General features: G+C 52.2%; 3 non-coding genes across 3 annotated transcripts; all 3 read right to left on the bottom strand.

Annotated features, from left to right (window-relative positions):
* Positions 1–451: 451 nt before the first annotated feature.
* On the bottom strand, positions 452–524 carry TRNAK-CUU (transfer RNA lysine (anticodon CUU)). The gene has a single exon. It is a non-coding gene; the product is annotated as a tRNA-Lys (tRNA).
* Positions 525–2,909: 2,385 nt separating this feature from the next.
* On the bottom strand, positions 2,910–2,982 carry TRNAK-CUU (transfer RNA lysine (anticodon CUU)). Its single transcript has one exon. It is a non-coding gene; the product is annotated as a tRNA-Lys (tRNA).
* Positions 2,983–7,814: 4,832 nt separating this feature from the next.
* TRNAK-CUU (transfer RNA lysine (anticodon CUU)) lies at positions 7,815–7,887 on the bottom strand. The gene has a single exon. It is a non-coding gene; the product is annotated as a tRNA-Lys (tRNA).
* Positions 7,888–13,830: the final 5,943 nt, after the last annotated feature.

Here is a 13,830-nt window from a genome sequence, read left to right as displayed (position 1 = left end):
CGTGAGGCTGCCGGAATTTCCGAGCGGTGTAAGGCGCCACATTCAAGAGCAGTATCTTCCCCAGTCCTGTGATCAATTCCCGCTGCCGACATAAAGTAGTTTTCATACCTACTTTAATCATAACACCGGCGGGGTTAAGACCTTAAACTCCTCTGTTTGAAAGGATGGGGGGGAGACAGGACGGACCAGAGCGGACTCCGAGCTCGCTGTAAGCACGGGCGGCTCAGGCTAGAAAAGGGCGCAGGAAAGGCTCGGCCTAGGACCGCTCCAAGCGGCGCCTCCCAGGGTGGGAAGTGCTGCGTTGTGTGGAGTCCTGTGGGAATCGTGAGGCAAACTGCAGGATGTGTGTGTGTGTGTGTGTGTGTGTAGTTTTAAGCCTCAGCTAAATATATCTGAAAAAGGTGAGAGTTAATGTTAAACCCGAAAATGGAGAAGCCTTTAAAAAGCATCACGCCCAACGTGGGGCTCGAACCCACGACCCTGAGATTAAGAGTCTCATGCTCTACCGACTGAGCTAGCCGGGCTCCTGTGCCTATGTCATTTCACACACCCTCTGTGTATTCTTTGTGAGGAAGTAGTGTGTGGTTATCCCAGGAGGCCCCTTTGATTCATTTTCTCTGCTGCTGATTCGACACAGGCATCTTTCTCTTTCTCCATCTCTCGCTCTACCCCAGTCTTATGTCCCCATCAGTCTCTCTGGAGCTCACTCTGGTACATACATGCATCTGTCCTCTCAACCTGTCTCTGGGCACATACTTGAATGTCCAGTAGAGAACAGTGTGAACTCTCCCTGTTTCGCGAGGTGGCAGTCAGCCTCCAGAGCCGTGTTCGGGAGGCTGCCGGAATTTCCGAGCGGTGAAAGGCGCCACATTCAAGAGCAGTATCTTCCCCAGTCCCGTAATCAATTCCCGCTGCCGACATAAATTAGTTTTCATACCTACTTTAATCATAACACCAGCGGGGTTGAGACCTTAAACTCCTCTTTTTGAAAGGATGGGGGGGGAGATAGGACGGACCGGAGCGGACTCCCAGCTCGCTGTAAGCACGGGCGGCTCAGGCTAGGAAAGGGCGTAGGAAAGGCTCGGCCTAGGACCGCTCCCAGCGGCGCCTCCCTGGGGGGGAAGTGCTGCGTTGTGTGGAGTCCTGTGGGAATAGTGAGGCAAACTGCAGGATGTGTGTGTGTAGTTTTAAGCCTCAGCGAAATATATCTGAAAAAGGTGAGAGTTAATGTTAAACCCGAAAATGGAGAAGCCTTTAAAAAGCATCACACCCAACGTGGGGCTTGAACCCATGACCCTGAGATTAAGAGTCTCATGCTCTACCGACTGAGCTAGCCGGGCTGCTGTGCCTATGTAATTTCACACATCCTCTGTGTGTTCTTTGTGAGGAAGTAGTGTGTGGTTATCCCAGGAGGCCCTTTGGTTTCATTTTCTCTGCTGCTGACTCGATACAGGCACCTTTCTCTTTCTCCATCTCTCGCTCTACTCCAGTCTTATGTCCCCATCAGTCTCTCTGGAGCTCACTCTGGTACATACATGCATCTGTCGTCTCAACCTGTCTCTGGGCACATACTTAAATGTCCAGTAGAGAACAGTGTGAACTCTCCCTGTTTTGCGAGGTGGCAGTCAGCCTCCAGAGGCGTGTTCCGGAGGCTGCCCGAATGGCCGAGCGGTGTAAGGTGCCACATTCTAGAGCAGTATTGTCCCCAGTCCCGTGATCAAATCCCGCTGCTGACATAAGGTAGTTTTCATACCTACTTTAATCATAACACCAGCGGGGATGAGATGTTAAACTCCTCTTTTTGAAAGGATGGGAAGGACAGGACGGACCGGAGCGGACTCCGAGCTCACTGTAAGCACGGGCAGCTCAGGTTAGGAAAGGGCGCAGGAAAGGCTGGGCCTAGGACCGCTCCCAGCGGCGCCTCCCAGGGCGGGAAGTGCTGCGTTGTGTGGAGTCCTGTGGGAATCGTGAGGCAAACGGCAGGATGTGTGTGTGTGTGTCGTTTTAAGCCTCAGCGAAATATCTGAAAAAGGTGAGAGTTAATGTTAAACCGGAAAATGGAGAAGCCTTTAAAAAGCATCACGCCCAACGTGGGGCTCGAACCCACAACCCTGAGATTAAGAGGCTCATGCTCTACCGACTGAGCTAGCCAGGCTACGGTGCCTATGTCATTTCACACACCCTCTGTGTGTTCTTTGTGAGGAAGTAGTGTGTGGTTATCCCAGGAGGCCCCTTTGTTTCATTTTCTCTGCTGCTGACTCGACACAGGCACCTTTCTCTTTCTCCATCTCTCGCTCTACCCCAGTCTTATGTCCCCATCAGTCTCTCTGGAGCTCACTCTGGTACATACATGCATCTGTCCTCTCAACCTGTCTCTGGGCACATACTTGAATGTCCAGTAGAGAACAGTGTGAACTCTCCCTGTTTCGCGAGGTGGCAGTCAGCCTCCAGAGCCGTGTTCGGGAGGCTGCCGGAATTTCCGAGCGGTGTAAGGCGCCACATTCAAGAGCAGTATCTTCCCCAGTCCTGTGATCAATTCCCGCTGCCGACATAAAGTAGTTTTCATACCTACTTTAATCATAACACCGGCGGGGTTAAGACCTTAAACTCCTCTGTTTGAAAGGATGGGGGGGAGACAGGACGGACCGGAGCGGACTCCGAGCTCGCTGTAAGCACGGGCGGCTCAGGCTAGAAAAGGGCGCAGGAAAGGCTCGGCCTAGGACCGCTCCAAGCGGCGCCTCCCAGGGTGGGAAGTGCTGCGTTGTGTGGAGTCCTGTGGGAATCGTGAGGCAAACTGCAGGATGTGTGTGTGTGTGTGTGTGTGTAGTTTTAAGCCTCAGCTAAATATATCTGAAAAAGGTGAGAGTTAATGTTAAACCCGAAAATGGAGAAGCCTTTAAAAAGCATCACGCCCAACGTGGGGCTCGAACCCACGACCCTGAGATTAAGAGTCTCATGCTCTACCGACTGAGCTAGCCGGGCTCCTGTGCCTATGTCACTTCACACACCCTCTGTGTGTTCTTTGTGAGGAAGTAGTGTGTGGTTATCCCAGGGGGCCCCTTTGATTCATTTTCTCTGCTGCTGACTCGACACAGGCATCTTTCTCTTTCTCCATCTCTCGCTCTACCCCAGTCTTATGTCCCCATCAGTCTCTCTGGAGCTCACTCTGGTACATACATGCATCTGTCCTCTCAACCTGTCTCTGGGCACATACTTAAATGTCCAGTAGAGAACAGTGTGAACTCTCCCTGTTTTGCGAGGTGGCAGTCAGCCTCCAGAGCAGTGCTCCACAGGCTGCCGGAATGGCCGAGCGTTGTAAGGTTTCACATTCTAGAGCCGTATCGTCCCCAGTCCCGTGATCAAATCCCGCTGCTGACATAAAGTAGTTTTCATACCTACTTTAATCATAACACCAGCGGGGATGAGACCTTAAACTCCTCTTTTTGAAAGGATGGGGGGGGACAGGACGGACCGGAGCGGACTCCGAGCTCGCTGTACGCACGGGCGGCTCAGGCTAGGAAAGGGCGCAGGAAAGGCTGGGCCTAGGACCGCTTCCAGCGGCGCCTCCCAGGGCTGGTAGTGCTGCGTTGTGTGGAGTCCTGTGGGAATCGTGAGGCAAACGGCAGGATGTGTGTGTGCGTGTCATTTTAAGCCTCAGCAAAATATCTGAAAAAGGTGAGAGTTAATGTTAAACCCGAAAATGGAAAAGCCTTTAAAAATCATCACGCCCAACGTGGGGCTCGAACCCCCGACCCTGAGATTAAGAGTCTCATGCTCTACCGACTGAGCTAGCCGGGCTGCTGTGCTTGTGGTATTTTACACAACCTCTCTGTGTTCTTTGTGAGGAAGTAGTGTGTGGTTATCCCAAGAGGCCCCTTTGTTTCATTTTCTCTGCTGCTGACTCGACACAGGCACCTTTCTCCATCTCTCGCTCTACCCCAGTCTTATGTCCCCATCAGTCTCTCTGGAGCTCACTCTGGTACATACATGCATCTGTCCTCTCAACCTGTCTCTGGGCACATACTTGAATGTCCAGTAGAGAACAGTGTGAACTCTCCCTGTTTTGCGAGGTGGCAGTCAGCCTCCAGAGCCGTGTTCGGGAGGCTGCCGGAATTTCCGAGCCGTGTAAGGCGCCACATTCAAGAGCAGTATCTTCCCCAGTCCCGTAATCAATTCCCGCTGCCGACATAAATTAGTTTTCATACCTACTTTAATCATAACACCAGCGGGGTTGAGACCTTAAACTCCTCTTTTTGAAAGGATGGGGGGGGAGATAGGACGGACCGGAGCGGACTCCCAGCTCGCTGTAAGCACGGGCGGCTCAGGCTAGGAAAGGGCGTAGGAAAGGCTCGGCCTAGGACCGCTCCCAGCGGCGCCTCCCAGGGTGGGAAGTGCTGCGTTGTGTGGAGTCCTGTGGGAATAGTGAGGCAAACTGCAGGATGTGTGTGTGTAGTTTTAAGCCTCAGCGAAATATATCTGAAAAAGGTGAGAGTTAATGTTAAACCCGAAAATGGAGAAGCCTTTAAAAAGCATCACACCCAACTTGGGGCTTGAACCCACAACCCTGAGATTAAGAGTCTCATGCTCTACCGACTGAGCTAGCCGGGCTGCTGTGCCTATGTCATTTCACACATCCTCTGTGTGTTCTTTGTGAGGAAGAAGTGTGTGGTTATCCCAGGAGGCCCTTTGGTTTCATTTTCTCTGCTGCTGACTCGATACAGGCACCTTTCTCTTTCTCCATCTCTCGCTCTACTCCAGTCTTATGTCCCCATCAGTCTCTCTGGAGCTCACTCTGGTACATACATGCATCTGTCGTCTCAACCTGTCTCTGGGCACATACTTAAATGTCCAGTAGAGAACAGTGTGAACTCTCCCTGTTTTGCGAGGTGGCAGTCAGCCTCCAGAGCCGTGTTCCGGAGGCTGCCCGAATGGCCGAGCGGTGTAAGGTGCCACATTCTAGAGCAGTATTGTCCCCAGTCCCGTGATCAAATCCCGCTGCTGACATAAGGTAGTTTTCATACCTACTTTAATCATAACACCAGCGGGGATGAGACGTTAAACTCCTCTTTTTGAAAGGATGGGAAGGACAGGACGGACCGGAGCGGACTCCGAGCTCACTGTAAGCACGGGCAGCTCAGGTTAGGAAAGGGCGCAGGAAAGGCTGGGCCTAGGACCGCTCCCAGCGGCGCCTCCCAGGGCGGGAAGTGCTGCGTTGTGTGGAGTCCTGTGGGAATCGTGAGGCAAACGGCAGGATGTGTGTGTGTGTGTCGTTTTAAGCCTCAGTGAAATATCTGAAAAAGGTGAGAGTTAATGTTAAACCGGAAAATGGAGAAGCCTTTAAAAAACATCACGCCCAACGTGGGGCTCGAACCCACAACCCTGAGATTAAGAGGCTCATGCTCTACCGACTGAGCTAGCCAGGCTACGGTGCCTATGTCATTTCACACACCCTCTGTGTGTTCTTTGTGAGGAAGTAGTGTGTGGTTATCCCAGGAGGCCCCTTTGTTTCATTTTCTCTGCTGCTGACTCGACACAGGCACCTTTCTCTTTCTCCATCTCTCGCTCTACCCCAGTCTTATGTCCCCATCAGTCTCTCTGGAGCTCACTCTTGTACATACATGCATCTGTCCTCTCAACCTGTCTCTGGGCACATACTTGAATGTCCAGTAGAGAACAGTGTGAACTCTCCCTGTTTCGCGAGGTGGCAGTCAGCCTCCAGAGCCGTGTTCGGGAGGCTGCCGGAATTTCCGAGCGGTGTAAGGCGCCACATTCAAGAGCAGTATCTTCCCCAGTCCCGTGATCAATTCCCGCTGCCGACATAAAGTAGTTTTCATACCTACTTTAATTATAACACCGGCGGGGTTAAGACCTTAAACTCCTCTGTTTGAAAGGATGGGGGGGAGACAGGACGGACCGGAGCGGACTCCGAGCTCGCTGTAAGCACGGGCGGCTCAGGCTAGAAAAGGGCGCAGGAAAGGCTCGGCCTAGGACCGCTCCAAGCGGCGCCTCCCAGGGTGGGAAGTGCTGCGTTGTGTGGAGTCCTGTGGGAATCGTGAGGCAAACTGCAGGATGTGTGTGTGTGTGTGTGTGTGTGTAGTTTTAAGCCTCAGCTAAATATATCTGAAAAAGGTGAGAGTTAATGTTAAACCCGAAAATGGAGAAGCCTTTAAAAAGCATCACGCCCAACATGGGGCTCGAACCCACGACCCTGAGATTAAGAGTCTCATGCTCTAACGACTGAGCTAGCCGGGCTCCTTTGCCTATGTTATTTCACACACCCTCTGTGTGTTCTTTGTGAGGAAGTAGTGTGTGGTTATCCCAGGAGGCCCCTTTGATTCATTTTCTCTGCTGCTGACTCGACACAGGCATCTTTCTCTTTCTCCATCTCTCGCTCTACCCCAGTCTTATGTCCCCATCAGTCTCTCTGGAGCTCACTCTGGTACATACATGCATCTGTCCTCTCAACCTGTCTCTGGGCACATACTTGAATGTCCAGTAGAGCACAGTGTGAACTCTCCCTGTTTCGCGAGGTGGCAGTCAGCCTCCAGAGCCGTGTTCGGGAGGCTGCCGGAATTTCCGAGCGGTGTAAGGCGCCACATTCAAGAGCAGTATCTTCCCCAGTCCCGTAATCAATTCCCGCTGCCGACATAAATTAGTTTTCATACCTACTTTAATCATAACACCAGCGGGGTTGAGACCTTAAACTCCTCTTTTTGAAAGGATGGGGGAGAGTTAGGACGGACCGGAGCGGACTCTCATCTCGCTGTAAGCACGGGCGGCTCAGGCTAGGAAAGGGCGTAGGAAAGGCTCGGCCTAGGACTGCTCCCAGCGGCGCCTCCCAGGGTGGGAAGTGCTGCGTTGTGTGGAGTCCTGTGGGAATCGTGAGGCAAACTGCAGGATGTGTGTGTGTGTGTGTAGTTTTAAGCCTCAGCGAAATATCTGAAAAAGGTGAGAGTTAATGTTAAACCCGAAAATGGATAAGCCTTTAAAAAGCATCACGCCCAACGTGGGGCTCGAACCCACGACCCTCAGATTAAGAGTCTCATGCTCTACCGACTGAGCCAGCCGGGCTGCTGTGCCTATGTCATTTCACACATCCTCTGTGTGTTCTTTGTGAGGAAGTAGTGTGTGGTTAACCCAGGAGGCCCCTTTGTTTCATTTTCTCTGCTGCTGACTCGACACAGGCACCTTTCTCTTTCTCCATCTCTCGCTCTACCCCAGTCTTATGTCCCCATCAGTCTCTCTGGAGCTCACTCTGGTACATACATGCATCTGTCCTCTCAACCTGTCTCTGGGCACATACTTAAATGTCCAGTAGAGAACAGTGTGAACTCTCCCTGTTTTGCGAGGTGGCAGTCAGCCTCCAGAGCAGTGCTCCGCAGGCTGCCGGAATTGCCGAGCGGTGTAAGGTTTCACATTCTAGAGCCGTATTGTCCCCAGTCCCGTGATCAAATCCCGCTGCTGACATAAAGTAGTTTTCATACCTACTTTAATCATAACACCAGCGGGGATGAGACCTTAAACTCCTCTTTTTGAAAGGATGGGGGGGGACAGGACGGACCGGAGCGGACTCCGAGCTCGCTGTAAGCACGGGCGGCTCAGGCTAGGAAAGGGCGCAGGAAAGGCTGGGCCTAGGACCGCTCCCAGCGGCGCCTCCCAGGGCTGGAAGTGCTGCGTTGTGTGGAGTCCTGTGGGAATCGTGAGGCAAACGGCAGGATGTGTGTGTGTGTGTCGTTTTAAGCCTCAGCGAAATATCTGAAAAAGGTGAGAGTTAATGTTAAACCCAAAAATGGAAAAGCCTTTAAAAATCATCACGCCCAACGTGGGGCTCGAACCCACGACCCTGAGATTAAGAGTCTCATGCTCTACCGACTGAGCTAGCCGGGCTGCTGTGCCTGTGGTATTTCACACAACCTCTGTGTGTTCTTTGTGAGGAAGTAGTGTGTGGTTATCCCAAGAGGCCCCTTTGTTTCATTTTCTCTGCTGCTGACTCGACACAGGCACCTTTCTCCATCTCTCGCTCTACCCCAGTCTTATGTCCCCATCAGTCTCTCTGGAGCTCACTCTGGTACATACATGCATCTGTCCTCTCAACCTGTCTCTGGGCACTTACTTGAATGTCCAGTAGAGAACAGTGTGAACTCTCCCTGTTGCGCGAGGTGGCAGTCAGCCTCCAGAGCCGTGTTCGGGAGGCTGCCGGAATTTCCGAGCCGTGTAAGGCGCCACATTCAAGAGCAGTATCTTCCCCTGTCCCGTAATCAATTCCCGCTGCCGACATAAATTAGTTTTCATACCTACTTTAATCATAACACCAGCGGGGTTGAGACCTTAAACTCCTCTTTTTGAAAGGATGGGGGGGGAGATAGGACGGACCGGAGCGGACTCCCAGCTCGCTGTAAGCACGGGCGGCTCAGGCTAGGAAAGGGCGTAGGAAAGGCTCGGCCTAGGACCGCTCCCAGCGGCGCCTCCCAGGGTGGGAAGTGCTGCGTTGTGTGGAGTCCTGTGGGAATAGTGAGGCAAACTGCAGGATGTGTGTGTGTAGTTTTAAGCCTCAGCGAAATATATCTGAAAAAGGTGAGAGTTAATGTTAAACCCGAAAATGGAGAAGCCTTTAAAAAGCATCACACCCAACGTGGGGCTTGAACCCACGACCCTGAGATTAAGAGTCTCATGCTCTACTGACTGAGCTAGCCGGGCTGCTGTGCCTATGTCATTTCACACATCCTCTGTGTGTTCTTTGTGAGGAAGTAGTGTGTGGTTATCCCAGGAGGCCCTTTGGTTTCATTTTCTCTGCTGCTGACTCGATACAGGCACCTTTCTCTTTCTCCATCTCTCGCTCTACTCCAGTCTTATGTCCCCATCAGTCTCTCTGGAGCTCACTCTGGTACATACATGCATCTGTCGTCTCAACCTGTCTCTGGGCACATACTTAAATGTCCAGTAGAGAACAGTGTGAACTCTCCCTGTTTTGCGAGGTGGCAGTCAGCCTCCAGAGCTGTGTTCTGGAGGCTGCCCGAATGGCCGAGCGGTGTAAGGTGCCACATTCTAGAGCAGTATTGTCCCCAGTCCCGTGATCAAATCCCGCTGCTGACATAAGGTAGTTTTCATACCTACATTAATCATAACACCAGCGGGGATGAGACGTTAAACTCCTCTTTTTGAAAGGATGGGAAGGACAGGACGGACCGGAGCGGACTCCGAGCTCGCTGTAAGCACGGGCAGCTCAGGTTAGGAAAGGGCGCAGGAAAGGCTGGGCCTAGGACCGCTCCCAGCGGCGCCTCCCAGGGCGGGAAGTGCTGCGTTGTGTGGAGTCCAGTGGGAATCGTGAGGCAAACGGCAGGATGTGTGTGTGTGTGTCGTTTTAAGCCTCAGCGAAACATCTGAAAAAGGTGAGAGTTAATGTTAAACCGGAAAATGGAGAAGCCTTTAAAAAGCATCACGCCCAACGTGGGGCTCGAACCCACAACCCTGAGATTAAGAGGCTCATGCTCTACCGACTGAGCTAGCCAGGCTTCGGTGCCTATGTCATTTCACACACCCTCTGTGTGTTCTTTGTGAGGAAGTAGTGTGTGGTTATCCCAGGAGGCCCCTTTGTTTCATTTTCTCTGCTGCTGACTCGACACAGGCACCTTTCTCTTTCTCCATCTCTCGCTCTACCCCAGTCTTATGTCCCCATCAGTCTCTCTGGAGCTCACTCTGGTACATACATGCATCTGTCCTCTCAACCTGTCTCTGGGCACATACTTGAATGTCCAGTAGAGAACAGTGTGAACTCTCCCTGTTTCGCGAGGTGGCAGTCAGCCTCCAGAGCCGTGTTCGGGAGGCTGCCGGAATTTCCGAGCGGTGTAAGGCGCCACATTCAAGAGCAGTATCTTCCCCAGTCCTGTGATCAATTCCCGCTGCCGACATAAAGTAGTTTTCATACCTACTTTAATCATAACACCGGCGGGGTTAAGACCTTAAACTCCTCTGTTTGAAAGGATGGGGGGGAGACAGGACGGACCGGAGCGGACTCCGAGCTCGCTGTAAGCACGGGCGGCTCAGGCTAGAAAAGGGCGCAGGAAAGGCTCGGCCTAGGACCGCTCCAAGCGGCGCCTCCCAGGGTGGGAAGTGCTGCGTTGTGTGGAGTCCTGTGGGAATCGTGAGGCAAACTGCAGGATGTGTGTGTGTGTGTGTGTAGTTTTAAGCCTCAGCTAAATATATCTGAAAAAGGTGAGAGTTAATGTTAAACCCGAAAATGGAGAAGCCTTTAAAAAGCATCACGCCCAACGTGGGGCTTGAATCCACGACCCTGAGATTAAGAGTCTCATGCTCTACCGACTGAGCTAGCCGGGCTCTTGTGCCTATGTCATTTCACACACCCTCTGTGTGTTCTTTGTGAGGAAGTAGTGTGTAGTTATCCCAGGAGGCCCCTTTGATTCATTTTCTCTGCTGCTGACTCGACACAGGCATCTTTCTCTTTCTCCATCTCTCACTCTACCCCAGTCTTATGTCCCCATCAGTCTCTCTGGAGCTCACTCTGGTACATACATGCATCTGTCCCCTCAACCTGTCTCTGGGCACATACTTGAATGTCCAGTAGAGAACAGTGTGAACTCTCCCTGTTTCGCGAGGTGGCAGTCAGCCTCCAGAGCCGTGTTCGGGAGGCTGCCGGAATTTCCGAGCGGTGTAAGGCGCCACATTCAAGAGCAGTATCTTCCCCAGTCCCGTGATCAATTCCCGCTGCCGACATAAATTAGTTTTCATACCTACTTTAATCATAACACCAGCGGGGTTGGGACCTTAAACTCCTCTTTTTGAAAGGATGGGGGGGAGTTAGGACGGACCGGAGCGGACTCCCATCTCACTGTAAGCACGGGCGGCTCAGGCTAGGAAAGGGCGTAGGAAAGGCTCGGCCTAGGACTGCTCCCAGCGGCGCCTCCCAGGGTGGGAAGTGCTGCGTTGTGTGGAGTCCTGTGGGAATCTCGAGGCAAACTGCAGGATGTGTGTGTGTGTGTGTAGTTTTAAGCCTCAGCGAAATATCTGAAAAAGGTGAGAGTTAATGTTAAACCCGAAAATGGATAAGCCTTTAAAAAGCATCACGCCCAACGTGGGGCTCGAACCCACAAACCTGAGATTAAGAGTCTCATGCTCTACCAACTGAGCCAGCCGGGCTGCTGTGCCCATGTCATTTCACACATCCTCTGTGTGTTCTTTGTGAGGAAGTAGTGTGTGGTTAACCCAGGAGGCCCCTTTGTTTCATTTTCTCTGCTGCTGACTCGACACAGGCACCTTTCTCTTTCTCCATCTCTCGCTCTACCCCAGTCTTATGTCCCCATCAGTCTCTCTGGAGCTCACTCTGGTACATACATGCATCTGTCCTCTCAACCTGTCTCTGGGCACATACTTAAATGTCCAGTAGAGAACAGTGTGAACTCTCCCTGTTTTGCGAGGTGGCAGTCAGCCTCCAGAGCAGTGCTCCGCAGGCTGCCGGAATGGCCGAGCGGTGTAAGGTTTCACATTCTAGAGCCGTATCGTCCCCAGTCCCGTGATCAAATCCTGCTGCTGACATAAAGTAGTTTTCATACCTACTTTAATCATAACACCAGCGGGGATGAGACCTTAAACTCCTCTTTTTGAAAGGATGGGGGGGGACAGGACGGACCGGAGCGGACTCCGACCTCGCTGTAAGCACGGGCGGCTCAGGCTAGGAAAGGGCGCAGGAAAGGCTGGGCCTAGGACCGCTCCCAGCGGCGCCTCCCAGGGCTGGAAGTGCTGCGTTGTGTGGAGTCCTGTGGGAATCGTGAGGCAAACGGCAGGATGTGTGTGTGTGTCGTTTTAAGCCTCAGCAAAATATCTGAAAAAGGTGAGAGTTAATGTTAAACCCGAAAATGGAAAAGCCTTTAAAAATCATCACGCCCAACATGGTGCTCGAACCCACGACCCTCAGATTAAGAGTCTCATGCTCTACCGACTGAGCTAGCCGGGCTGCTGTGCCTGTGGTATTTCACACAACCTCTGTGTGTTCTTTGTGAGGAAGTAGTGTGTGGTTATCCCAAGAGGCCCCTTTGTTTCATTTTCTCTGCTGCTGACTCGACACAGGCACCTTTCTCCATCTCTCGCTCTACCCCAGTCTTATGTCCCCATCAGTCTCTCTGGTACATAAATGCATCTGTCCTCTCAACCTGTCTCTGGGCACATAAATGAATGTCCAGTAGAGAACAGTGTGAACTCTCCCTGTTTCGCGAGGTGGCAGTCAGCCTCCAGAGCCGTGTTCGGGAGGCTGTCGGAATTTCCGAGCGGTGTAAGGCGCCACATTCAAGAGCAGTATCTTCCCCAGTCCCGTGATCAATTCCCGCTGCCGACATAAAGTAGTTTTCATACCTACTTTAATCATAACACCGGCTGGGTTGAGACCTTAAACTCCTCTTTTTGAAAGGATGGGGGGGAGACAGGACGGACCGGAGCGGACTCCGAGCTCGCTTTAAGCACAGGCGGCTCAGGCTAGAAAAGGGCGCAGGAAAGGCTCGGCCTAGGACCGCTCCCAGAGGCGCCTCCCAGGGTGGGAAGTGCTGCGTTGTGTGGAGTCCTGTGGGAATAGTGAGGCAAACTGCAGGATGTGTGTGTGTGTAGTTTTAAGCCTCAGCGAAATATCTGAAAAAGGTGAGAGTTAATGTTAAACCCGAAAATGGATAAGCCTTTAAAAAGCATCACACCCAACGTGGGGCTCGAACCCATGACCCTGAGATTAAGAGTCTCATGCTCTACCGACTGAGCTAGCCGGGCTGCTGTGCCTTTGTCATTTCTCACATCCTCTTTGTGTTCTTTGTGAGGAAGTAGTGTGTGGTTATCCCAGGAGGCCCCTTTGTTTCATTTTCTCTGCTGCTGACTCGACACAGGCACCTTTCTCTTTCTCCATCTCTCGCTCTACCCCAGTCTTATGTCCCCATCAGTCTCTCTGGAGCTCACTCTGGTACATACATGCATCTGTCCTCTCAACCTGTCTCTGGGCACATACTTAAATGTCCAGTAGAGAACAGTGTAAACTCTCCCTGTTTCGCGAGGTGGCAGTCAGCTTCCAGAGCGTTGCTCCGGAGGCTGCCGGAATGGCCGAGCGGTGTAAGGTGCCACATTCAAGAGCAGTATCTTCCCCAGTCCTATGATCAAATCCTGCTGCCGACATAAAGTAGTTTTCATACCTACTTTAATCATAACACCAGTGGTGATGAGACCTTAAACTCCTCTTTTTGAAAGGATGGGGGGGGGGGACAGGACGGACCGGAGCGGACTCCGCGCTCGCTGTAAGCACGGGCGGCTCAGGCTAGGAAAGTGCATAGGAAAGGCTCGGCCTAGGACCGCTCCCAGCAGCGCGAAGTGCTGCGTTGTGAGAAGTCCTGTGGGAATCGTGAGCCAAACTGCAGGATGTGTGTGTGTGTAGTTTTAAGCCTCAGCGAAATATCTGAAAAAGGTGGGAGTTAATGTTAAACCCGAAAATGGATAAGCCTTTAAAAAGCATCACACCCAATGTGGGGCTTGAACCCACGACCCTGAGATTAAGAGTCTCATGCTCTACCGACTGAGCTAGCCGGGCTGCTGGGCCTCGATCATGTCACACATTCTCTGTGTGTTCTTTGTGAGGAAGTAGTGTGTGGTTATCCCAGGAGGCCCCTTTATTTCATTTTCTGTGCTGCTGACTCGACACAGGCACCTTTCTCTTTCTACATCTCTCGCTCTACCCCAGTCTTATGTCCCCATCAGTCTCTCTGGAGCTCACTCTGGTACATACATGCATCTGTCCTCTCAACCTGTCTCTGGGCACATACTTAAATGTCCAGTAGAGAACAGTGTGAA

This window comes from Pleurodeles waltl, chromosome 6, assembly GCF_031143425.1.
Source record: "Pleurodeles waltl isolate 20211129_DDA chromosome 6, aPleWal1.hap1.20221129, whole genome shotgun sequence".
In the NCBI taxonomy this organism is placed as follows: Eukaryota; Metazoa; Chordata; class Amphibia; order Caudata; family Salamandridae; genus Pleurodeles; species Pleurodeles waltl.
This window is presented reverse-complemented; position numbering and strand designations above follow the sequence as displayed.